We start from the raw sequence: 26,389 nt of genomic DNA, 5'->3' as shown, positions 1-26,389 counted from the left end.
ATGCATGATTTTTATTAAGTAATGATAACATGTTGAAGGACGTGAAGGGATTGTGACTATTACGATGATATGTTGGAGATATCGTGAGGGTTATGGTCCCAGTGGGAGCCCGACGATCGTATTTCTACGGATATGAACACGTTTACGATGATACGATAATACTTAGGGCCAGGGCCCAGTTGACCGGTGAGAGTGTTGTTGGTGGTCCCCCGCCGCCCAATACTGTGGTTACATGTAGATGGATCCATCGCCTAACACGTATATGAACACGAAAGTCATAATCAACGATCTGAATTCCAGAAAACATGATCATGAATATGGATATGTATATGTTTATGATGACATGAAAATGTTTATGATTTTACATGTTTATGAAAATCTATAAGTTTAAAGTTTATGCATTATTATGAAAATGTTATTTTAAGTACAAGTATTTTTCACTGTTGTATGGGAACTGTATTACGTATTACTTGTTATCAAGGATATTATGTGTTGAGTCTTTAGACTCACTAGGTGTGTATGATGCAGGTCAGTTAGATGGAGGTCTTGATGGTTGACCTGACTGGACTGAATGTGCAAATAACCCGAGGACTAGCGCTTATATTTTCCACATTTAAGTTTATGATTTTACATTAAAGATTTTTACGACATTTTATTTATGCTTCTGAGAGATTTTTTAGAGGTTTAGTATGGGCTTCGCTTTTCAACATTTATTGATTTTTAGGTTTGGTAAAACGTTTTACGGTTTCTGGTTTTAACTATTCCCTTTGGAATTTTTCAAATACTAATTGGATGGTTTATTTTAAAATGGTGCAAAAGTAGTTTTTATTTATATGCATATGCAATGACCAAAAATGTGAGAGTTTAAAAAAAAAAATCTAGTACTTTTTAAGAAAACGAATAAGCAGACATTTCAGTTGGTATCAGAGCCGACCTCTCTTAGTACGGTGTGGTTCAGGGACGAACAAAGCGGAAGCTGGTGGGCATGTGAGGCCCGGGGTCGAAGAGGGCGGGGGGGGGGGGGGGGGGGGGGGGGGGATCGTCGGTGCCATGAGGTTGCACGGACAATGAGCGGCTCTTGGCAGGCTTCTAGGTGGAGGGAACATGAATGAACTGATCCCTCACCGGAATTAGAGGGATTCCGAGACTGTTCAATTTAATGGACTGTACAGTTGAAGAGGGATTAAAAGATTTGATATGTACTACTCATATCAAGAAGATGCATCTTTTTTTGGGTAGCTCATCACATAAGAACTTCAAAGTTAAGCGTGTTTGACTTGGGGCAATTTTGGGATGGGTGACCCCCTGGGAAGTTTCTCATGGTGCATGTGAGTGAGGACATAAGCACGCTGAAAAGACTCGTCTTGGTACTATGAGGACAGTCGTCGAATCTGGGGCGTTACAGTTGGCCCAGGGCCGAAGAGGGCGGGGGTTGATCTCCGGTGCCATGAGGTTGCACGGACAATGAGTGGCTCCTGGCAGGCTTCTAGGTGGAGGGAACATGAATGAACCGATCCCACACCGGAATGAGAGGGATTCCGAGACTGTTCAATGTAATGGACTGTACTGTTGAAGAGGGCTTAAAAGATTTGATATGTACTACTCATATCGAGAAGGTGCATCTTCTTTTCGGTAGCTCATCACATAAGAACTCCAAAGTTAAGCGTGCTTGACTTGGGGCAATTTTGGGATGGGTGACCCCTTGGGTAGTTTCTCATGGTGCGTGTGAGTGAGGACATAAGCATGTTCGAAAGACTCGTCATGGTACTATGAGGACAGCCGTCGAATCTGGGGCGTTATAGTTGGCCCGGGGCCGAAGAGGGCGGGGGGTGATCGCCGGTGCCATGAGGTTGCACGGACAATGAGCGGCTCCTGGCAGGCTTCTAGGTGGAGGGAACATGAATGAACCGATCCCATACCGGAATGAGAGGGATTCCGAGATTGTTCAATGTAATGGACTGTACAGTTGAAGAGGGTTTAAAAGATTTGATATGTACTACTCATATCAAGAAGGTGCATCTTCTTTTCGGTAGCTCATCACATAAGAACTCCAAAGTTAAGCGTGCTTGACTTGGGGCAATTTTGGGATGGGTGATCCCTTGGGAAGTTTCTCAGGGTGCGTGTGAGTGAGGACGGACATAAGCACGCTCGAAAGACTCGTCTTGGTACTGTGAGGACAGTCGTCGAATCTAATGCGCTACAGTTTGTATCAGAGCAAAGGTCCTGTAAAGGATTGTGCCACCATCAGCGCCGGGAAGTTCAGTGGTCGAGCCTCAAAGTTGTAAGTTTTACATGCTTTATATGATTCAGTATGATGTTACCTGCATATTGATGAGTATTATGTTTACGTTACATGCTTACTAGCTTTTTGAGTACTTATGCTATGCATGCTTAAATTGCTAAATGAGTTAGGATATTTCACATGATTAGAGAACTTAGATTTAAAAGCATGTTGGTTACGTTAGAATTTGGAAAACTTTCAGATAAAATGCCGCCTAGAAGTGCCCCTGTTATTGAGAATCAAGAAGAGAACAGTGTGAATCATCAAGGGAACAATCAAGGGAATGCACCACCACCACCACCTCCGGGGGATGCTGCTACTCGTGCTTTAGAGGGGATAGCTCGTCTCTTCGAGCAACAAATACAACAGCAACAGTTACAGCAGCAGCAGTTACAGTAGATGTAGTAGACACCTAGGCCACATCATGATATATATGATAAGTTCTGTAGGCTAGGGCGAAGAAATTTTCTGGCACCACCGATCCCTTTGCTGCTGAGAGTTGGATCTGTTCACTTGAGGTACAATTTCGATACCTTGATATGGGGGATGCGGATCTTGTGAGGTGTACTACTTATCTATTCAGGGATGACGCTTCTTTGTGGTGGGAAGGAGCAGAGCATGGTGTTAAGCTTGCTACACTCACTTGGGCTCAATTCAAGACAAAATTCTATGAGAAATATTTTACTGCTGATGTCAGAGGTCGACTAAAGAGGGAATTTATTACTCTCCATCAGGGAGACGCTACTGTTGTTGATTTTATGAAGAATTTTGATAGGGGTTGTCACTTTGTACCCCTTATTGCCAGGGATGCTGAAGAGAAGCTTAGAGATTTCATGGATGGTCTACAACCTGCCATACGGAATAATGTTATGGTGATGCGTCCTTTGGATTATGCTACTGCCGAGCTCGTAGTCAAAATTCGGTATAGAATAAAGACTGCACAAAGCTGACAAAAGATTTATGCGAACAAGAGACGAAGGGACTTAGAGTTTGCAGTGGGCGACCATGTATTTGTGAAAATAGCACCTATGAAGGGTGTTATGCGCTTTGGCAAGAAAGGCAAGCTTAATCCAAGATTTAATGGTCCATTCGAGATTTTATAGAGAGTTGGGACACTAGCTTATAGAGTGGCACTGCCACCAGCACTTTCAGGAGTTCACAACGTGTTCCATATTTCAATGCTGTGGAAGTACATGTCGAATCCGTCACATGTACTAAACTATGAACCTCTTCAATTAACACCAAATATGGCATATGAAGAAAGACCTGTCCAAATCTGGGCAAGGAAAGAAAGTAGATCGCGAAATAAAGTCATTCCAATTGTCAAGGTCAAGTGGCTAATTCACTCGGAAGAAGAAGCTATTTGGGAAACCGAGAGGGACTTGAAGAGCCGCTATCCAGAATTATTCGGCAAGTTCTAATTTCGAGGACGAAATTTTATTTAAGGGGGGGAGGAATTGTAAGGTCCAAAACTAAGAGGACGTAATCCAACTGCATGCAAATCTAGAAAATATGAAAATAAGTAATTAATTGATTTAATTGCTTAATTGATTATGTGACATGCATGATTATATGTTAAATAAGATTTAATTGTTATTATGCATAAAACTATATTTTTAAGGACTATTTAAGTTGCGATCGAAGAACGGAGACCGAGGACTGAAAAACGTAAAAAAATTTTATTAAATAATTGTTTAATTATTTAAAATATGGGTGTTGAAAATAAGGGATTTTTAGATGATTTTATACGCCGAGACGTAAATTTTATAGGTGTTGGTTTTTCAACAAAAAAGACAAACTTTTTGACAACCCGGCTATTAAATTCACAAACTTATTTTACTAAAAGTATTTTAATGTTTTAATTAAATCCTAATTAAGAATAATGGGCCTAAATTGTTGGCTTAATAGGCCTAAAGCCTTGTTATTGATTAATTAGTATTTAAATATGTTAAACCCTCCCCAAAACCCTACACTTCACACGCCAACTTTTCTGAAATCTCACCATATCACACGGCACACAACACATCAAAGTAGAAGAAATTTTCGGAAAAAGCTAAAGGGAATTCAAGCCAAGGTTATTGTTTGTTCTTCGCAAATCGTCAACGGTTTTTTTTCGTGCATTAATTACGCAAAGGCACACCTATTCTTTCCTTCAAGACATCATCACACCATATTATATTTTTGTGCATGAAAACATGGAAAACAAGTGTCACCTGTTTTTATTTTCGTTTTTGTAAGTATCATGAAGTTTCAAGCAAATTTTTGACTCCCAAATTCATGTTTTATTATTGTTTGAGGGCTGCCATGATATAAGTATTGATCAAGCATTGTTCTACATGAATTTATACTCCTAAAACACCACCTAAACACCGCACACGAATATGAAACAATTTGAAAGCAACATGTTGTCATGGGAAACAAGGAGTTCGGGTTTTGTACTCCACGGCTGGGCTTAGGGTTGGCTTCTTTCCAAGGGCTAGCCAGGGTCATGGTGGAGTCAAGGGAAGAGTCCTAGCCATGCTAGGACTCGAGCTAGGGGCTTGGGACGAGTCCTTGACAGCAAGGACTCCTACCCGAGATCACTCAAGGGAGGCCCGCAGGTTCTGTGATTTTGCGCAGGCTTGTGGGCTCGGTCGAGGGGGGCCTCGGCAGGGTCAGGTCAAGTCCTTAAGGTCCTAAGTGGGTGCACAACAGGTTGGTTTGGGGGTTGGGCTCGCTGGTATGGTCCTGGAAGCAAAAAGGAAGAGTCCTAACACTAGTGGGGTTCTCGGCAATGCTTGGGGTTAGGGTGAGGGCTTCGTTTTTGATTCAGGAAACGTTTTTTTTTTTTTTTGGATCCAAGGGTCCATTAGGGTGCTCGAATTTGTTTGTCATGGTTTGGTTCAACATGGTTCGAGGGTGGCTTGAGAAAATCGAAAGATGGCTCGTGGTCGAAGTTTTTGTGTCATATTAGGGTTTCCAAACTTAAATTAATTGCAAAATGGCTCACGGGGGTCGAGTCATGGTTCATAAGCGCTAAAATAATATAAAAAGACTAATTTTAGAATTTAAAAATTTTATATTAAAGTTTGGGATTTTTTGGGATTAAAACACCGTTAAAACGACTAAGTTACGAATTAATTAAAAGGCCTTGATTTTAAGCTAAATAAAATTATGAGAATTTTAATTTAGGCTTAAATATTTATTTGGGACATGTTAGAGTCAAAGAAATTAAGAAAAAATAAAAAACGTAAGATGTCACGTTCAGTGGTAAAACGGTCTTTTTACATCTAAAAATTAGTACACGTCATGGCAGTGTCCTAAATACTATTTTATATGCTAATATGATTATTTTCAATGATTATGGATGTTTATGAATTTTTATATGTTAAATCATGGTTTTTAAATGTGCATGGATTTTTATGGATTAATTATTGGACATTTAAAAAAAATGTGAAATGCTTGGTTTCAAAAATAAAAACGATACGTATATGCATGATTTTTATTAAGTAATGATAACATGTTGAATGACGTGAAAGGATTGTGACTATTACGATGATATTTTGGAGATATCGTGAGGGTTATGGTCCCAGTGGGAGCCCGACGATCGTATTTCTACGGATATGAACACGTTTATGATGATATGATAATATATAGGGCCAGGGCCCAGTTGACCGATGAGAGTGTTGCAGGTGTCCCCCGCCGCCCAATATTGTGGTTACATGTAGATGGATCCGTCGTCTAACACGTATATGAACACGAAAGTCATAATTAACGATCTAAATTCAACAAAACACGAACATGAATATGGATATGTATATGTTTATGAAGACATGAAAATGTTTATGATTTTACATGTTTATGAAAATGAATAAGTTTAAAGTTTATGCATTATTATGAAAATGTTATTTTAAGTAAAAATATTTTTCACTGTTGTATGGGAACTGTATTACGTATTACTTTTTATCAAGGACATGACGTGTTGAGTCTTTAGACTCACTGGGTGTTTATGATGCTGCTGAGTTAGATGGAGGTCTTGATGGTTGACCTGACTAGACTGAAGGTGCACATAACCCGAGGACCAGCGCTTCTATTTTCCGCATTTAAGTTTATGATTTTACATTAAAGATTTTTACGACATTTTATTTATGCTTTTGAGAGATTTTTTAGAGGTTTAGTATGGGCTACACTTTTTAACATTTATTGATTTTTTAGGTTTGGTAAAACGTTTTACGATTTCTGGTTTTGACTATTCCCTTTGGAATTTTCAAATACTAAGTTGGATGGTTTATTTTAAAATGGTGCAAAAGTAGTTTTTATGTATATGCATATGCAATGACCAAAAATGTGAGAGTTTAAAAAAAAAGTTCTAGTACTTTTTAAGAAAACTAATAAGCAGACGTTTCAATATAGCTCCAACTTGTTTGGATCTTTAGAGACACTCATAGCCATTGTTTTAACGTCTCATTCCCTGGGTAAAGCTCTCATCACCTTGAGTGCTATTTTTATGTTGCCATACTCTTTCCCAAGAGCTGCTAGTTCATTAATCAGGTTGTTGAACCGTTCATCAAACTCATTCAGAGTTTCTCCAGCTTTCATCTTAAGATTCTCAAATTTCTGCATTGCTACAGACAGTTTATTTTCCTTCGTCTGCTCATTTCCTTCACAGATTTGGATGAGGTTTTCCCAATTCTCTTTAGCAGTATAATACACATGATCTTGCTGAAGGTATTTTTTTCGAGGGTTTTGTAAAGAATGTCCTTCGCAACATTAGCAATATTGGCTTTCTTTTTATCTTCGTCAGTCCATTCAGTTCTGTGCTTCTCAACCATTTGGGGTGCTCCCTCAGTGACAGCAACAGCAGTGTTAGATTTTAAGATCTTCAAAGGACCATCTGTGATGACAAACCACATGTCATCGTCTTGAGCTGCAAGATGAACTTGCATCCGGATCTTCCAGTCATCAAAGTCTTCTTTTGAGAACATAGGAACATTGCTGAAGTGTGTCATATCTGTTGTAAATATAGAACAAGAAAAATATTCTCTGATACCACTTGTTGGGGATCGATATAGAGTTTAGAGAGTGGGTGAATAAACTCGTTCCTTTGACGGTCGTTTTTGCAAAAAGTGCTAGAATCCTGTTTGAAATTATAGCTAATCTTGTTCAAAAGTAATTCCAGCAGGTCACAATAAATAGTGCGGAAATGATCCAATGGAGTACGGTAAAACACAATAAAACAGTAGGCAGTAGTCAATGGTTGTTTATAGAAGTTCGAAGATAAAATCTTCTACGTCTCTGCTTCTTCTGTTTTCAGATGGTATCACTAAAAGACTTTGGTTTTTACAGTTCAACACTTGTACACACCCATTTCAACAGGACTTATCATTTGCCTACTAAAACTCTTAGTTTCTCAATACAATAAAACGAATACAACAAAGTTCTGGAAAAGTGATGACTATTTATTACTCTATCTCCAATCATATTCACGTCATTGTATCTTTGAGAAGAGTTTGTAAACTGGAAAACAGTATTTTCCAGTTTACAAACTCTTCTCAAAGATACAATGACGTGAATATGATTGTAGGGAGAGTAAGAAACAGTCAGCACAATGTGATATCAAAAGATCAGATAACTAATGTGAAGCGTGTGCTGCTTTTCTGTAAATTGAGTTTTGAAGATGATAAGTAAGTCTGAGTGCTCAAATCGACGTTCGTATACGAGAAAATGTAAACGTTTTTTCGGTGGTCTATAAACGTCGTTGATCTTGTGTATTTATAGAAGTCTTGAATCCAACATCTATAAACAAAACGGCTTTTTTGACTTCTGATAGAATCAACTTTATTACCTAAAAAGGTTTCTGCAAAGAGCTTCAGAACAATCAATCTTGTTTCTTACCACATTTGGTAAAACGTATTAAACGACTTTGTTCAGCATTAATAATGTATTTAATACTCGTACTTAGTAGAATAACGGTAAAATTTAATATAAGCTCGATAGGTTCTGATTCAACAAAAGTCATGTTCTGCTTCTTTTATCTAAGCCGATAAGTACTCGAAGAGTACTGCTTTGTTAAGGCGATACGAGAACTTCTGCTTTTATGCTATCTTCTGTTTTACTAACGCGGTCTACTCGTTTTGACTATCATCACCACAATTAAATTAATTCTATCACATTTTTGAGATATTATCATGCTTAAAATAGATAATTGTTTTTGATTTGGATTAGGAAAGGAGATATCTTGAAGATTATCAAAACTTTCAGAATTATTAACTGAATTGTTATTATTAGTTTCAATAATTGAAACTCGATAATTTAAACTATTATTATTATGTTGTAAAATTTTTACTTGTTCTTTAAGTTTTTCTATTTCTTTGACTAAATCTTGTATTGTAACTGGATTTTGTTTATTATATTTTTGTTGTATGAGATTTTTTACTTCTTTCATGGAATAAGCTTGTTCTTGTTTAACAAGAATGTTATTATTATTTCTAATCGAAGCAGTATTTTCCATTTGATCAATAATTGTGGATTTCAATATTGGATCTTTAATCATTTAAAGGAATTTTAAAATATTATTTTTAGTTTAAACATTAATATTTAAACCTTGAAATTGAGACATGAGTTTATAAAAATCATCATTTTTATCATTATTATCATCTATATGATTTATACAAGATTTTCCTTGTATACAGTTATCGCATACTTGTAAATCTGAGATATCTGATTCATTATCTAGTATTTTTTCCGAATTATAAGATTCTGAAGAATTCACAGATTCACTATTAGAATCATAATTTGAATCCATTATTATTTTAAATAATGTTTCTTTTAGATTATCATCTATATCTAAATTATTAATTTTATTTTTAGCCCAACATTGATTTGCATAATGTCCTGGCTTTTTAAATTTTCTACAAATTGTTAATTTATTTTTATTTTTATATTTTTCTGATTTCCGTAATTCACAGCTTTCTTTTCTTTTCATTTTTCTATCTTTTTGTCTTTCAGATAAATGTATTTTCTTTCTGTAAAGTTTTTCGTCTTTTTCTTTTATTTTTTTCTTACCTTTATTAGGTAGGTGAATACCAAATTGATCACAAAATTTACCTAATTATTTTTTATCAAGTAAATTCTGTCTTTTAATTTTATTTAATTTAAATTCATCACAGAGAGCTAAACCCTCTTTAATACAAGTACTTATTAATTTTCCGTAAGTGTAATTTTCATATGGAATATAAATATCATCTTTTCTTAAAACTTTTCTAATTCTTTCAACAAATAGAAAATGTAAACCATCTATAAATTTGGCTTTACAAATATTATTATTACAGTCAGATATCTCATAAATTCTAGATAAAAAGGTATCTTTATACCATCTAAAATAAGCAAGAGTTTTACATTTTAGATTACTTAATAAAGTACGAATTTTTTCACCATTATCAGTAAATCTACCAGTAAAACGTTCAATCATTGTCATTATTAATGAATATACTACATTTTCTGATTGAATATTATTCTCAGTTTTTATTGAATTTAGAATTTCATCGTTATGAGATTGATTTAAATAATTATCCCACCAACCTTTAAGTTGGCTAGTAAATCCTCTATAATCATTCTAGCAATATTTTTATCATTATTGCCAGAAGTTTTACACACAGTACTATACATAAGCATTTTGTGAGCAGTATTATAAATTTTCTTATAACTAAAACCATCAATATTTCATTCATAAATACTTTTCCCATTATAACTATTAGAAAAAATATATTCTTGTTCTTCAATAAGAACATCCATGGGAGTAGGTCTATCATAATAAAATTTATTTTGGGTAGGTTTATCTGCCCATTTGATTTTATTTATTTCTTCATCAGAATTATTATTAATATTTTCAAACTCTTCATTAAGAGTATTTAAATTTAAATTTTTTATTTTTTCTTCTAATAATTTTTCTATATCAGGAACTGTAGACTTTAATTTAAAATCTTTTACATCTGGAGGGGATTGAATAGAAGAAGTTGCAATAGAAATAATATTATTATCTTCTTTATTTTGTATATGAACATCCGGTTTAATTAATTGATAACTAAAATTATTTTATCAATTCGATATTTAAGAGAAACTATTTCCTCTCCTATTATCGTAAGATATAAATTTGTATAATTCTGTTTTTCAATTATCTGATTAATATGTTTAACAATTATCTGTAACATATCATTATCAAATAATTTTAAAAATGCAGTAAAATTTAAATTTTTATTATTTTTTTCTATAATGAAAGATTGTTGAGGAGGATAAACAGATTTTTGAATTTGTCCTGAGGAAAGTTTATAATTTCTTTCAAGAACTGAAATATAATCTATAATAAATGTTTTAAAAAACCAAGGAACAAAATGTATTAATCTATTTTTGTTTTCACAATATTTGTAAAACCCTGTAACAATATATTCAAATTCTTCTTCAGAGAAGCTTTTAAAATTCCAATCCCTGAAAGATTCCTATTGAGGTTGGTAAATTCTGCATTGATCTTTGCTCTAGCAAGAGATCCTTTAGTAAAATAAATTTTTGTTTTACTATTCAATATATACTAAACATCATTTCTGAAACTATATCAGTTTCTCCAACTTTTTGAAAATTACTTTTATGAACAATATTATTTTGATCAATGATTAACTCTTCTATTGTATCTTTTACAGAATCTATTTCTTCTCTTATTTGAGAAGTAGAAGCTCTAGAAGTTTGTGGTATATGTACCATATAATTGATAAGTGCAAGATTTGCACTTAATTTATATAAGAATCCATTTTGAATTATGCATGTTTTGAACAGAATTATGCGTTTTTGGTTTGTTTTTGTCGTCATTTCAGGAATGGAGAAAATAGTGGAAACGAAGCCAATTGGACCAAGAAAACAGAGAGGTGCGCAAAAGCAGACCAATAAGTTGCAAAGCCGCGAGCACTCCATCGGACAGAGGTGCGCGCGTGACCGCGCAACTTCACGCGCAACCGCGCGCGCAGACATGCAAGATGATCGACAGAGGGGCGCGCGCGATCGCGCCACTTCACGCGCAACTGCGCGCGCATAGATAAAGCATGAAGACAAGAGGCGCGCGCACGGCCATGCCACTTCACGCGCAACCACGCGCGCAGACACGAGCCACCAGGCAGAAGCTCGCGCGTGGCCGCGCGACTTCACGCGCAACTGCGCGCTCCCAGCATCCAGAAAACTATAAATTGCGTATCCTAGGTCAGAAACGAGATTCAGCCGCCGTGGGAGAACAGAACACGCAGGAACTGCCACCTTGGGAAAGAAAAGAAGCGAGAAACCGAAAGCACACACGAGGAGAATATTCGGGAAGCGAAGAACAATCCTAAATACGAAGAACGACGGATCTGGAGAGAGAGAGGACACTTCGGATTTGTTATCTTTTCCTTCGCTTCTTTATTTTATTCTGTAGTGATGTTTAAAACTATGAATATGTCTTGTCTTCGGTTGGATTCCGTGATGAACTAAATTTCCATTCTAGAGTTGGACGTAGCTTTGTCTATACGATGATTTTACGTTGATATTTTGATGATTGAATTCCGTTTTTGTTTAATTGTGTTTTCTACATTTATTTCACTGCAATTTACTGGTCATAAATTGTGTGTTGTCTGATTAATTCTACAACTCGAGAGAGGGACTAGGATTATAGATCATTAGAGACACATCGTTAAATGTTTATATCGTTCGAAAGGTGTATAACGTTAGCGAGGCTTAGGTAAGAACATTGTTTGCATTTATCAATTAAACTTAGATTTTTATTAGGAATAATTGAATCGAAGTTTGATTGATACAATTTATTCGTCACTTGAGAAAGGGGGAATAAAACACGTAAGTGTTCTTAGCCATTAAATAATAGGAATTCATGAAGTTAAATACAACCAGAAGAATTATCGTAGAAACTTAGTGAAATCATTCCTCTAGATATTCTCTCTCATAGTTATTTCTCCAGTCGGTGATCAAATTAATTCATTGTTTTCAATTAATTCGTTCAACAAACCAATCTGGTTATTGATTTTTCTAGATAAAGTCTTGAATATTTTAATTAAGCATTTATATATATTTTATTTACACTCCTCGTGGGATCGACACTTGCACTCAAAAATACATTTTACTATAACTTGACGTCGTGCGCTTGCGAGCAATCAAGAAAACACGCAACAAGTTTTTGACGCCTTTGCCGGGGAGTGTCAAAATTTAAATTTATATCAATATTGTTATCAATTAGTCTAGATTTTAATTTAGAGCTTTTTTTTTTATTGATTGAGTTTTTCATTTTTTCAGTTTGAGAGTGCATGCTAAGATCGCAAAACCCTGACGTGCTTATTTTTGATCCGGAGATAGAAAGAACTGCGAGAGGATTAAGAAAAGCACGAAGAGAAGAGATCCAAGCAATGGCTAAACACAGAGAGAATGATAGACATAATCCGCCAGAGGCTATACCTATCAGACATCACTTCCGACCAGTGATCAATAATCATTATTCTGGCATCGTTCGAGGGACCATAAATGCCAATAATTTCGAGCTGAAGCCTGCTCTGATCAATATGGTTCAACAAAACCAGTTTTCTGGAACTGCTACTGCAGATCCTCATCTACATCTCAGAACATTTCTTGAAATCACTGATGCGGTAAAAATAAATGGTGTTTCTGATGATATAATTCGATTGCTCTTGTTTCCTTTTTCTCTCAGGGACCAAGCTAGAGTATGGCTCCAATCGCTCCCATTGGGGAGCATCACGACAAGGCAGGAGCTGGCGACGAGGTTCCTTTCTAAATATTTTCCCCCTACGAAGTCTGCACAATTGAAGATTGAGATCATCACTTTTAGACAGACCGACTTCGAGCAGTTGTATGAAGCTTGGGAAAGGTATAAAGAGTTGTTGCGGAGGTGCCCGAATCATGGTTTTGAAGACTGGGTGCAGATTGAGCTATTCTATAACGGGTTGAATGGTCAGACACGGACAATAGTGGATGCAGCGGCAGGTGGCAGGATCTTAGCCAAATCGCCTGCTCAAGCTTATGACTTGCTTGAGCAGATGACTATTAATAGCTACCAATGGCCGTCGGATAGATCAGGAGTTCAGAGGACTGCTGGAGTGTATGCTGTGGATCCTATCACATCACTCACTGAACAAGTATCAGCGTTGACTACACAGATAGCAACCATGAATAAAGTGAGTACATCAAACACTGAGGGACCACCGCTTGCTGTTGAAGAACCACATTTTCTTGAAGAAGTTCAATACATCAACAACAAAAACTTTGGAGGATATGGAGGATATCGAGGTAACCCTTCCCCTAATACTTATCATCTGGGATTGAGAAATCATGAGAATTTTTCATACGCAAATAATAAGAATGTATTGAATCTGCCACCGGGGTTCAATACATCAAATGGGGAAGGGAAGCCATCATTTGAGGACTTGGTCGGGACATTCGTTTCTGAATCTGGTAAGAGGATGGCTAGGACTTAGTCTAGGCTTGACAACCTAGAGACCCACATGGCAAGTATTGGTGCGACCTTGAAAATCCTTGAATTGCAAGTGGGGCAGATAACAAAGCAACTCACGTCTCAACCGTCAGGCACGGTCCAAAAGACTGCAGATCCAAATCTGAGAGAAGTGAATGCAATTTTTATATAGCATGAAGAGTTTGGTGTGGTGGGCAGAGAAGAGAAGGAGGTTGAACCCACACCTGTTCGGGAGGAAAAGCCAACTCCAACCTACAGAGCTCGAGGTAAGAAATATGAGAGGTATGATTTAAATCAATGCATTGATGTTTCTTTACTTCCATACCATTATAGATTTTTACAATTACAAGCTGAATTTCAAAAGAAGCAAGGTCTTGAAAATCTCAAGAACCTACACACTAATAATGAGTTTGCAGATCAGGTGGAAGGTGAATTTCCAGATGGAACACGAACAAATCTTCCCCAGAAGCTGCAAGATCCAGGGGAATTTGTTGTACCATGTGAAATAGGGGGTAAATTGGTGGAAAAAGCTATATGTGACTCAGGAGTGAGCGTAAATATAATGCCAAGTTCTCTCTACGAGAAACTTTGATTGAGCAGGATGAAGCCCACAAGACTAAGCTTACAGATGGCAGATAAATCGATCAGGACACCATTGGGTATTGTTGAAGATGCTGAACTTCAGATCGATAAATTGAAGGTTCTAGCAGAGTTCGTGGTACTTGATATTGAGAATAGTCAGAACGTTCACGTCATTCTAGGACGACCATTATTGGCTACTGTTGGAACCATCATTGAAGTGAAACGAGGAAAGTTGACCATGGAAGTTGAAGGTCAAATGGTGGCAATAAAGGCATCCAAGAAATCATACGACCCACCATGAACAGGAGTAGTGACAGTCGGGCAGCGCTGTGTGGGAGGCAACCCACAATTTTTATTTTTTAGCATTCATTTTGTTCTTATTATTTTATTTTATTTTACACCCTTAGTTGTTAATTTTACCCACCATCAGATCTATCACCGCCGCAGCCCATGGACGAGGATGATGAAGATGCTGCGGACGACAACTCGAGCCCCGAGTTCTGACACTCGTACGCGAGGTATGTGTTGTCGTGTTCTTTATTTCTATACATTGAGGACAATGCATACTTTAAGTTTGGGTGGGTGAATTTGCTTGCTTGTTAAAATTATTATTATTATTATTTTTTTGCTCAGTAGTTAAATTGATTTTTTTTATTTCTTCTTTAGTTTTTTATTTATTTTTTGCATGCTAGATTTGTTAGGAAGAGTCATAGATAAGTAAAATGTGTGACCGATGATAAAAATTGAATTGCGGTCCTGAAGTATATATGTGTTCATGATAACTTAGGAGTCACAATTATTTTGCACTGTCGTGTTTGTTGATACTATCGTTGCTTAGAGACAAGTTGCATGCCTGTGATGCTAAATAGACGATGGAGATCTGATTCTTGGTAGTTATTGCATGACATTGATTGACACTTTTGCAAACATAGAAATGATCTAGGCAATTTTTCACAATATCTTTGGGCCTATGTTCTTTGTTTACTGTCAATTGTAGCCCTTTGAGCTTCGAGTTAATTGAGATGCTTAAAAATTTTTTTTACCTACCTCGTATATCATTTTTGGTTGAACAAATGCATATGATTGGTTTATATGAGTTGACTAATGGATTGACGGAAATCTAGAACTTGCTTGAACACTTTTCGAGGCAAAATATAGATAATATGGGCATAGTAATGATTTAGGCAATCTTTGGAGCCGTTTTGAGCCTTCGAGCCTACCAAATGAACATGAAATATCCCTAGTGTCCCATTTTGAGCCTACAAAAAATCAAGTGCTGCATGTCAATGACATACAATTAGCCCCCACTTATATCTATTCTACATCCCACAACGACTACCTAATGAAACTTATACACTTATTGTCCTATCTAATTTTGAGAGAAATAAGTTCATGGGTGTTGTAATGATTCAAATACTCCTTGAAAAGAAAAAGTTAAATGTGCTAAAAGGAGTTGAAAAAAGACAAAAAGAAGAAAAACATTCCAAAAAAAAAAGACCTTTATTTCTCTCAAATCTTAATCTCCATACCTTTATTTTAGCCATGAGCCGTAGCCTAACGTTACAAGTCTAGAAGACCTATTAACCTTGTCAAATTTATCCAATATACTAGTGGAGAAAAGTTGTTCAAGTCAAGCCTATGGATACCTGAAAAACATTGACAACACGTATAGACTTTAATCATTTGCATACAAGCATCTCATGGTGTGATTTCATCGTTGCTATATTTTTTGTTGAATATTTATAGAGCCAAATAATCACCGATAAAGTCCTATGTGATCTGTGAATACGAGTTTATATTTTGATGAAGTGTGAGCGGCACTGAGCTGATGATTTCTTGAGTTCGTAAGACGAATGGGTATGACAACTCTATTTGAGCATTCGATTGGGTAAATGAACATTGACATATCACACACGCACGTGACTCTTGGGAAATCGTGAATTACATGAAATTAGATACGTCGGAGGCCAATATCACTTTTTGCATATCCATGACTATAGTCGTTAGCGTTAATTTTTTCTTGATTATTTGCTTTTATTTTATTTCCCGAGCAAAAGTTCAAGTTTGGGGGTTTGATAAGTGCAAGATTTGCACTTAATTTATATTAGAATCCATTTTGAATTATGTCTGTTTCGAACAGAATTATGCGTTTTTGGTTTGTTTTTGTTGTCATTTCAGGATTGGAGAAAATAGTGGAAAAGAAGCACATTGGACCAAGAAACAGAGCGGTGCGCAAAAGTGGACCAAAAAGTTGCACATCCGCGAGCACTCCATCGGACAGAGGTGCGCGCGCGATCGACAGAGGGGTGCGTGCCACTTCACGCGCAATTACGCGCGCATAGATACAACATGAAGACCAGAGGCGCGCGCACGGCCACGCCACTTCACGTGAAACCGTGCGCGAAGACATGAGCCACCAGGCAAAAGCTCGCGCGCAGCTGCGCGACTTCACGCGCAACCGCGCGCTCCGAGCATCCAGAAAACTATAAATTGCGCATCCTAGGTCAGAAACGAGATTGAGCCTCCGTGGGAGAACAGAACACGCACGAACTGCCACCTTGGGAAAGAAAAAATGCGAGAAACCGAAAGCACACACGAGACAAAGATTCGGGAAGCGAAGAACAATCACAAACACGAAGAACGACGGATCTGGAGACAGAGACGACACTTCGGATTTGTTATCTTTTCCTTCGCTTCTTTATTTTATTGTGTAGTGATGTTTAAAACTATGAATATGTCTTGTGTTTGCTTGCATTCCGTGATGAACTAAATTTCCATTCTAGTGGTTGACGTAGCTTTGTATATACGATGATTTGACGTTGATATTTTGATGATTGAATTCCATTTTTGTTTAATTGTGTTCTCTACATTTATTTCACTGCAATTTACTGGCCATAAATTATGTGTTGTCTGATTATTTCTACAACTCAGGAGAGGGACTAGGATTATAGATCATTAGAGACACATCGTTGAATGTTTATATCGTTCGGAAGGCGTATAACGTTAGCGAAGCTTAGGTAAGAACATTGTTGCATTTATCAATTAAACTTAGATTTTTATTAGGAATAATTGAATCGAAGTTTGATTGATACAATTTATTCGTCACTTGGGAAAGGGGGAATAAAACACGTAAGTGTTCTTAGCAATTAAATAATAGGAATTCATGAAGTTAAATACAACCAGAAGAATTATCGTAGAAACTTAGTGAAATCATTCCTCTAGATATTCTCTCTCATAGTTATTTCTCCAGTCGGTGATCAAATTAATTCATTGTTTTCAATTAATTCGTTCAACAAACCAATCTGGTTATTGATTTTTCTAGATAAAGTCTTGACTATTTTAATTACAAGCATTGATATATATTTTATTTACACTCCTCGTGGGATCGTCACTTGCACTCAAAAATACATTTTACTATAACTTGACGTCATGCGCTTGCGAGCAATCAAGAAAACACGCAACAATAATCTAAAGGTGAAATAAATGAATGAATAGATCTTGATCTAGCATAAACAGAAAAGGGTAATAATCTTCTTTGTTCATTATTAAACTGTATTCGAAGAGATCTTTCATTATTTTGTTTAACTTGTTGTAAATCTCTATTTATTATATGATTTCTAGGAACAACTTGTTCAATTATCCAATTTTCTAGAAATTCAATTTATTCTCATTTTATAGATCTACAAGTTCTAATATTAGATCTATAAAAATTAGTTTTTAAAAGAATAGTTTAATTTTATTTTTTATCTATTATTTTACACATAGGATTTAGTGTAAATAATGGTTTATAATAAATACGATAACAGATACATGTTACTTTTGTTCCAAGAGTATAATTATAACCATGTGTTTTAACATTTAATGTTAAAAAATCTAATATATTTATGTCATACAATGATAAAGATAAATTCGGATAAAGATCAAAATATAATGGACCATGTGCCAGACTAGATTGAATTATTCTCATAAGAGATTGTTTCCAATTAAAATTTCTACCATCTTTTAAAGCTGCTATGAAGCTTTCTAGTAGTCCTTCTAAACTCAAAACTGTCGCTAATTAGCGACGGAATATTTCCAAACCCTAAACTCAAAACTGTCGCTAATTAGCGATGGTCTATCACAAAATCATTGCTAATTAGCGACGGAATATTTCAAAATCGTCGCTAATGTGCGACAGTATCTAAAAAACCGTCGCAAATTATATTTAAAAAAAATTATATTTATAATTTAATAAAAAATATTTAATTTTATAATTTCTTATACATATTTTTAAATAATCTCCTCAACTAATCTAAATATTATATTTTTAAATAATATATAAAATGATTTAACTTGCGATGAAATAAACGAACAACAGAATTAAATTTTCGTTCACAAATTAAAAAGATAAAATAAACGAACAACAAAATAAATTCTTGATCATAAATTAAAAATTGAAGCTAAAAAATTTATCTAGAGTGAAAATAAAATCGTTCAAGAGAAAAAAATAGACCGAAAATGTGAAGGGGTGCGGAAGAAAATGATAGAGGACGGGGATATTGATAGGCAATTTGTGAATGTGTAGAAACCGTCGCTATTAGCGACAGTTATATTTAAACTGTCGCTATTAGCGACAGTATTTGCACTGTCGCCGATTCAATTAGTGACGGATTATATCCAACCGTCGCTATTGAGCGACAGTCGATGAATTCCGTCGCTAAATGAATCGGCGACTGTATAAAAACCGTCACTACTAGCGACAGGTTTAGAAAAGCCGTCGCTAGTGAGCGACGATTTTGCCGAAACCGTCGCTGATACACCAGCATTCATGTTTCAAATTTTTAAATGGCTTTGTTTTTTGTTTGTAAATATTTGATCTTTTGTTATTTCATAATTTATATTTAATTACGAAGTAGTAGATTTAAAAGACTTCATTTTTTGTATTGTAGTGAAGTAATTAATAGAGAACGACTCCGCAATTATAGAGTTGTGGTGAAGTAATTAATAGAGATCGACTTCACAATTATTGAGTTGTGGTGAAGTAATTCTTTCTTTAACTTCGACACAATTTTAATCTGACGAGTTATTTTATATTTTATTACTTCATCACTTAAGGTAAATTAATTAAAATTATGGTTCATTTTTTCACTTCACTAAATTTAAGTTTCAAATTTTTTTTAACTTTTCACTTCATTAAAACTATTCTGTCGAAGTAAAACGATACAAAAATTAGAAGTGAAGCCCGTGTTTTTTAAATTGTGAAGTAAAAGCCGCTGTTATTACTGAAGTTGATTGATATATACTACTTCATAATTAATCATAGCCGAAGTAACTAGTTGTGAAGTAAAAGCCAAAAATTCTATTAGTGAAGGTCTAAAAGCAATTTGAATTAAACCTATATGAATAAATCTATAATTTTTCATATAAGGTAAAATATCTTTATTGTTTAACAATCTAATAACAATTTCTTCATTATGAAGAGGTACTGATGATTATGTAGTTTTAACTACTTGTTTGAAACCAATTCTTTCAAAGGTTCCTAACTTATAAATCATTTAGATTCTATCTTAGGAATAGTCTATTTATTCAATAACTCTAAATTTTTTGGTAAATCATATTCTTCATTTAAACAGTTTTGAACAGTTTCTTTTATTCCAAAAATATTTATTGAATAAAAGTGCTAATTTATTACCAAACTTTTTCTATGGCTCTGATGCCATCTAAGGCTTGGAATCAAAATCAATAATGATACGTGCCATTGTTTTGCAAAATTTTTCCTTAGCGGCTTTCGCACACATGGAGGTTATTGATTTCCAGCCTATATACCATTTTCAACTTAAACTGAGTTAAGAAAAAAAAAATATTTAAATTCCAGAATAACAATGAATATAAGGTTCTTATTTGGAACTTTTACAAAACATAAAAGGATTTATTAAAGATATACCAACGAAATTAAACAATAGAGGATTTTACCAAGTTCCACCTCAGAAACATATATTCATAAAAAATCATCCATAAACACTTTAAACGCCATTTCTAACCAAAAAACCCTTATATTACATTAAATTCCAAAATTTGAATAAATCTTTTATTATCTCAATCTTATTCCAAGTTACAAATAAATACAGATCATGTCATAGTAAGGTAATAATTTAGCACAAATAGTTTAGCGTGTCATTCAGGCTATTTGCTTGAAATTTAAAAAAAATAAAAATAATAACAGTAAATTAAAAACAAAATAAATAAAAAGGAAAACTTACAAGGTTGTGATCAGAAAACTTGAAACTTTTATTAATCAAAAGGGTTGTTTACAGAAAGAGAATAGAGGAGGAGCAAACTCGACCATGCTTGCAAAGAAAAAACTACAACCTATTAATAGAGGGAAGAGCCGGACATCAAACACCGGATTCCAACTAAAAATATAAATAGTACAATGCTTTATAAAAGCAAATAGTAACATGGTTACCAAAGTCAAAAGTTCTACAGTGATATTCCATCAAATTGTGATATCCCATCAACTTTATTAAAGATGAATATCCTAATCATCTTTGATATTATCTATTATGGAATTTTTTAAATTTTCAAAAATATCACTGATCTGAGAAAAATTAGGAATATCATCCTCTGGGTCTTGTGCGTTTGCATGAGATGAATAAATTGATTCTCACTTGATTCTGAAGCCATTGATTTCTCAGATTTAGAATCAAAACATCCAATATTCATATAAAGATCCTTCTTCATTTCTTCAATATAAACCTCAATCATTTTTTCGTTTGAATAAATCTCAGAATATTTCTGAGTCAAAATCTTGCATGGACTCATAGAATCTTTCTCTTGTTCTTGTTTATTATTAAAATCTTTCTGGTATAAAGAAATTTTCTCCTCCATCTGTTGAAGAGTTTCATAGCCATAAGGCTTGCCAATATCTGGATCATCTCTTAATAATTTGTCCCAAAGTTTTGTGGAACAGACTCGCCATAAACAAGGAATTCCTTCATCAGTGTAACCGAATTCTGGTTGCCGTTTCCAAATCCATGGAATTCCAAATTCCATACAAAATAGACATAAAGTCTTTCCGTCAATCCAATGTTCAGAAAAAGATTTGTTAATACTTGAAGAAACATTTAACCAAATATGCATTGGCTTTATAAAAGCTTTCTGGTAAAATTTTTTATGATGGACCAAATATTTTCCACCATATAAAAAACCAATTTGGAATCAAATAATGGAAAACATTTTCAGAGATTTTTAAAGACCATGTGTGTTTTCTATTTTCTCATTTTCATAAAATAGAGTTTTATTAAAACACTCAACATAATCCCAAAAATTGAATTTAAAACTGTGCGGCCCCGGGTCCGACATCTAATACTAATAATTATAATTGTAAAAAACTAAATGATTGAGTAAAATACATAATTTGTGGTTCACCAATCAACATAAACATTGTCAAAATAATTTAAATGTCACAAATGTTTGAAATATAAATTTTAACATGCCAAAATAAAGTAGTGAAACAAAGTAATCTAAACATAATCAAATAGCTCCTAAGACCCGAGAATCCCACCCTAACTCGTATCTCCTCGCCTAGAGCTGGACTCTGGCATCCCAATCCTCGCCTCACCTACCGTCAAGCACATGAAAACAAGATGTATCCGACGTGCCGGTGAGTATAAACCTAGTATGATACAATCAATAACAAATGAGAATTAAAATTTCACATATTTCATATAAACTCATAAAGATGCAATATAATGCAATTTATGATCAGAAGCTGTGGGCTATCAATAAATCTCAAGATCAAGTGAAGCATCTGGTCATAGGGTACCCAAGGGAATAGAATCACCCAGCAACATTCACCGACTCATCCGATCGGGGTGGGGTGCTGTGTTCTACAATCCCAGGACTATGGTGCGCCTATAGAGAGGGTTCAGGCCATAGCAGCGACCTCCGCATACACTATGCCAACTCAACTATAGCCCCATACGTCAAACAAATCAATAAATCAAGGCGACCTCCGCCATATCAAATCTGAATCGAAAAGTGGCTCAATATGCAATGCAATGATGCATTTCAATATCATCAAGTCAATATCATAATAAGCTCATCTCAAAAGATCAATCATCAATAAATCACAAGTAATTCATCAAGCCATCGAATTTTCAATTTAAAATAAAAATGATACTTTTACCTCGTATGTTACCGACCTTAACATACCTTTCAAATATTACCAAAAGAAGATCGAAATTTGTAGTTGAGAAGTCTTGAACCTCTGAATTCTACTATAACTCAAGAACTCGGATCATTTATCAAAACAGAGCAATTTCTGTACAAAATTCATAATTAATTCAATACTTCTTCAAATCAAAATCCGCAAATTGGATATTCAAGAAAACTCAAAGCCCAACAATTCGTACTGACAAACTTTTGTCAAATAAAGTCATTTACTCAGTCGTTCATAATCTAAAACATACAACATAATTTCCGAAATTCTGCATCAGTACAAATCTGGCATAGTTTAGTATTTCGAGCATAACTCCCTCAATACTCAATGGAATCAAGCCCATTTTATATCATTTCGAAGAAAAGACAATGTTCTATAACTTTCCTTTTAAATCCAGAATCCCAACCAATAAATCCCTGATTTCGAATAAACAAAAGGCATGTACAAAAACTATGGATTCTAGACCAGGTTTAGTAAATCTAGCATATCTCTTTCATTTCATCATGGAACTGAGTGATTCTTGAACCAAATCGAAGCTAACTCGATTGTCTACAAGTTTGATGAAGACCATAACTCCAAAATCCAAACACAATTGTCCCATATACTCAAAATACAGAAGGTAAAAAACCGTTCTTTGCACATAAACAAGAAACCATGCTCATATCCTTTTTAAATTCAAACAAACTCAAATACAACATCTTCAACATCTTAATATCTCAAATATCAACTCAAATATCAATTCTAAACTTTAACACATTTCTAAACTTGAATAAAAATGTAATATACTTACAACATCTTGAAGATCTTGAAGAGATGATCACAAATCCATCCTTATTTCAAATTTTCCTTGAGCAAATCTCCCTTAAATTGTAGAAGAAATGTAGAAATTGAGAAGAGATGGAGGAGGATTTGCGTGGAAGAGAAGGAAATGATTGAGAATGAGTGGTGGAAGTCAAAGTGAGCTTAAAAATCAATTTTCGCATCTGTTAGCGCTACAGCGCCACTTTCTAGCGCCTCAGTGCCAAAATTTCGCAAAACTAGTGCCTATGAGATACTATTCTAGCGCCGCAGTGCTTGAATAGTAACCAATGAACAGTAACTTTTTTAAAAAAAATTTAATTTTTTTTTAAATTCGTGCATTACAATTCCTCCCCTCTAAAAATAGATTTCGTCCTCGAAATCAAATAATCAATTTCAAGTCTTCGATATAATGATCAATACTCAAATTAAGACCGAGAATAGAAGCGTACTTCATTTGAATAATTCTGGATATTTACGTCTCATGTTGTCTTCTAATTCCCAAGTTTCCTCCTCGACACCATGTCTATTCCACTGTACTTTAATCAACGGTATCAATTTATTTCTGAGTTGCTTATCTTTTCTGTCTAGAATCTGAATCGGTCTCTCAATGTAGATCAAAATCTGATCTAACTCAACCTCATCGGGTGGAAGTACATGAGAAGGATCTGGATGATATTTCCTCAACATGGATACATGAAAAACATTATGAACACCTGATAATGCAGGAGGAAGAGCTAATTTATAAGCCAAATCACCAACACGTTCCAAAATCTCATACGGACCTATGAATCTCGGTGATAATTTACCCTTCTTTCCAAATCTAATTGTACCACGAAAATGAGATATTTTCAGAAAAACTCTGTCACCTTTCTCAAAAATCAACGGTCGTCTCCTGATGTTCGCTTACTTAGCCTGCCTATCTTGAGCAGCTCGCATACGACTCTGAATCAATTTCACCTTCTCTGTCATATCTCTTATCATATCAGGTCCTACAATTGGTGCTTCAGATAAATCGTCCCAATACAAAGGAGATCGACACTTCCTGCCATATAGTGCTTCAAATGGTTATATTACAATGCTCACTTGATAACTGTTGTTATAAGAAAACTCGACAAGTGGTAATGAATCCTGCCAACCAATACCAAAATCCATCACTACATCTCTCAGCATATCCTCTAATGTCTGAATAGTACGTTTTGATTGTCTGTCTGTCTAAGGATGATATGCTGTACTCAAATGCAAACGAGTACCAAGGGCCTCTTATAAACTCTGCCAAAAATGAGAAGAAAATCTGGGATCACGATTAGATACAATGGACTTAGGCACACCATGCAATCTCAAAACTTCTCTGATGTACAATCTGGCCATCTGATCATGCCTATATTTCATCTGATAAGGAATGAAACATGAAGACTTGGTTAATCTATCAACGATAACCCAAATTGAATCGCAACCCCTCGACAACCTCGGCAATTTTGTGACAAAGTCCATGGTGATATGGTCCCACTTCCATTCTGGAACCTTAAGGCTATGCAAAAGACCTCCTGGTCGCTTTTTTTCTACTTTCACTCGTTGAAAATTCAAACAACGAGATACAAATTCTGCTATGTCAGAGTTCATTCTTTTCCACCAAAATTGTTTCTTCAAATCATTGTGCATCCTTTTACTTCTAGGGTGTACACTGAATTTACTGCAATGAGCATCACGCAAAATCTGTATCCTCAACACTGAAATATTAGGAACTACAATACGATCATTCACAAACAAAATACCCTCATTATTGACCTGAAATTCTGATTGATGTCCTGATTTGATGAGTTCAACTGATTTCTGAATGCTTTGATTTAACCTTTGGGCCTCTTTAATTTTGACAAACAACTTTGGCTCTGCCCTGAATCATAAATACTCTTACAGGTTGAATATCTACCACAAAATCCAAACCAGAAAGACAACATTCTTCTACTAAATCTGATACACTGCTAGTGATCAAGGACACATTACATACTTTTCTGCTCAAAGCATCGGCTGCTGCATTAGACTTGCCTGGATAATATTTTATTTCGCAATCATAGTCTTTCAACAAATCTAACTAACGCCTCTGTCTCATGTTCTGCTCCGCTTGTGAAAAGAGGTATTTCAAACTCTTATGATCAGTGAATATCTCAAATTTCTCACCATACAAGTAGTTACGCCAAATCTTTAAGGCAAAAACCACTGCTGCTAGTTCCAAGTCATGTACTGGGTATCTAGACTCATGTGGCTTCAATTGTCTTGAAGCATAGGCAACCACACGACCATGCTACATTAATACACAACCCAATCCTTGATGTGAAGCATCAGTGTGCACTGTAAATCCACCTACACCTGATGGGATAATCAGAACTGGAGCACTAGTCAATCTCTGCTTAAGTTCAACAAAACTAGCCTCACATGCCTGTGACCAAATAAATGGTGCATTCTTTTGTGTCAGCTGCGTAATTGGCCTCACAATCTGTGAGAATCCTTCAATAAATCTGCGATAATATCCTACCAAACTCATAAAACTACGCACCTCAGGAACTGATGTCAGTCTAGACCAATTGATGACTGCCTCAACTTTACTCGGATCAACTGATATACCAGCACTTGAAATCACATGTCCAAGGAAAACCACTCTATCCAACCAAAACTCGCATTTGGATAACTAAGCATACTTGTCATTTCTCAAAATCTGCAATACAGCTCTCAAGTGTTCAACATGCTCAATTTCAGATTTTGAATAAATAAGAATATCAACAATGAAGATCACAAAAAATTGATCTATATACCGTTGAAACACATCGTTCATCAAATTCATAAATATCGCAGGCGCATTGGTCAACCCAAAAGGCATAACCGAAAATTCAAAATGCCCATACCTGGTACGAAAAGCAGTCTTAGGCACATCTGTCTCTCTAACTCTTAACTGATGATATCCGGATCTCAAATCAATCTTAGAATATACTGAAGAACCCTGCAACTGGTCAAAGAGATCATCAATCCTTGGCAAAGGATA

Source organism: Primulina tabacum, chromosome 6 (genome assembly GCF_025594145.1).
Source record: "Primulina tabacum isolate GXHZ01 chromosome 6, ASM2559414v2, whole genome shotgun sequence".
Taxonomy (NCBI): Eukaryota; Viridiplantae; Streptophyta; class Magnoliopsida; order Lamiales; family Gesneriaceae; genus Primulina; species Primulina tabacum.
Note: the sequence above shows the minus strand (reverse complement) of the source record.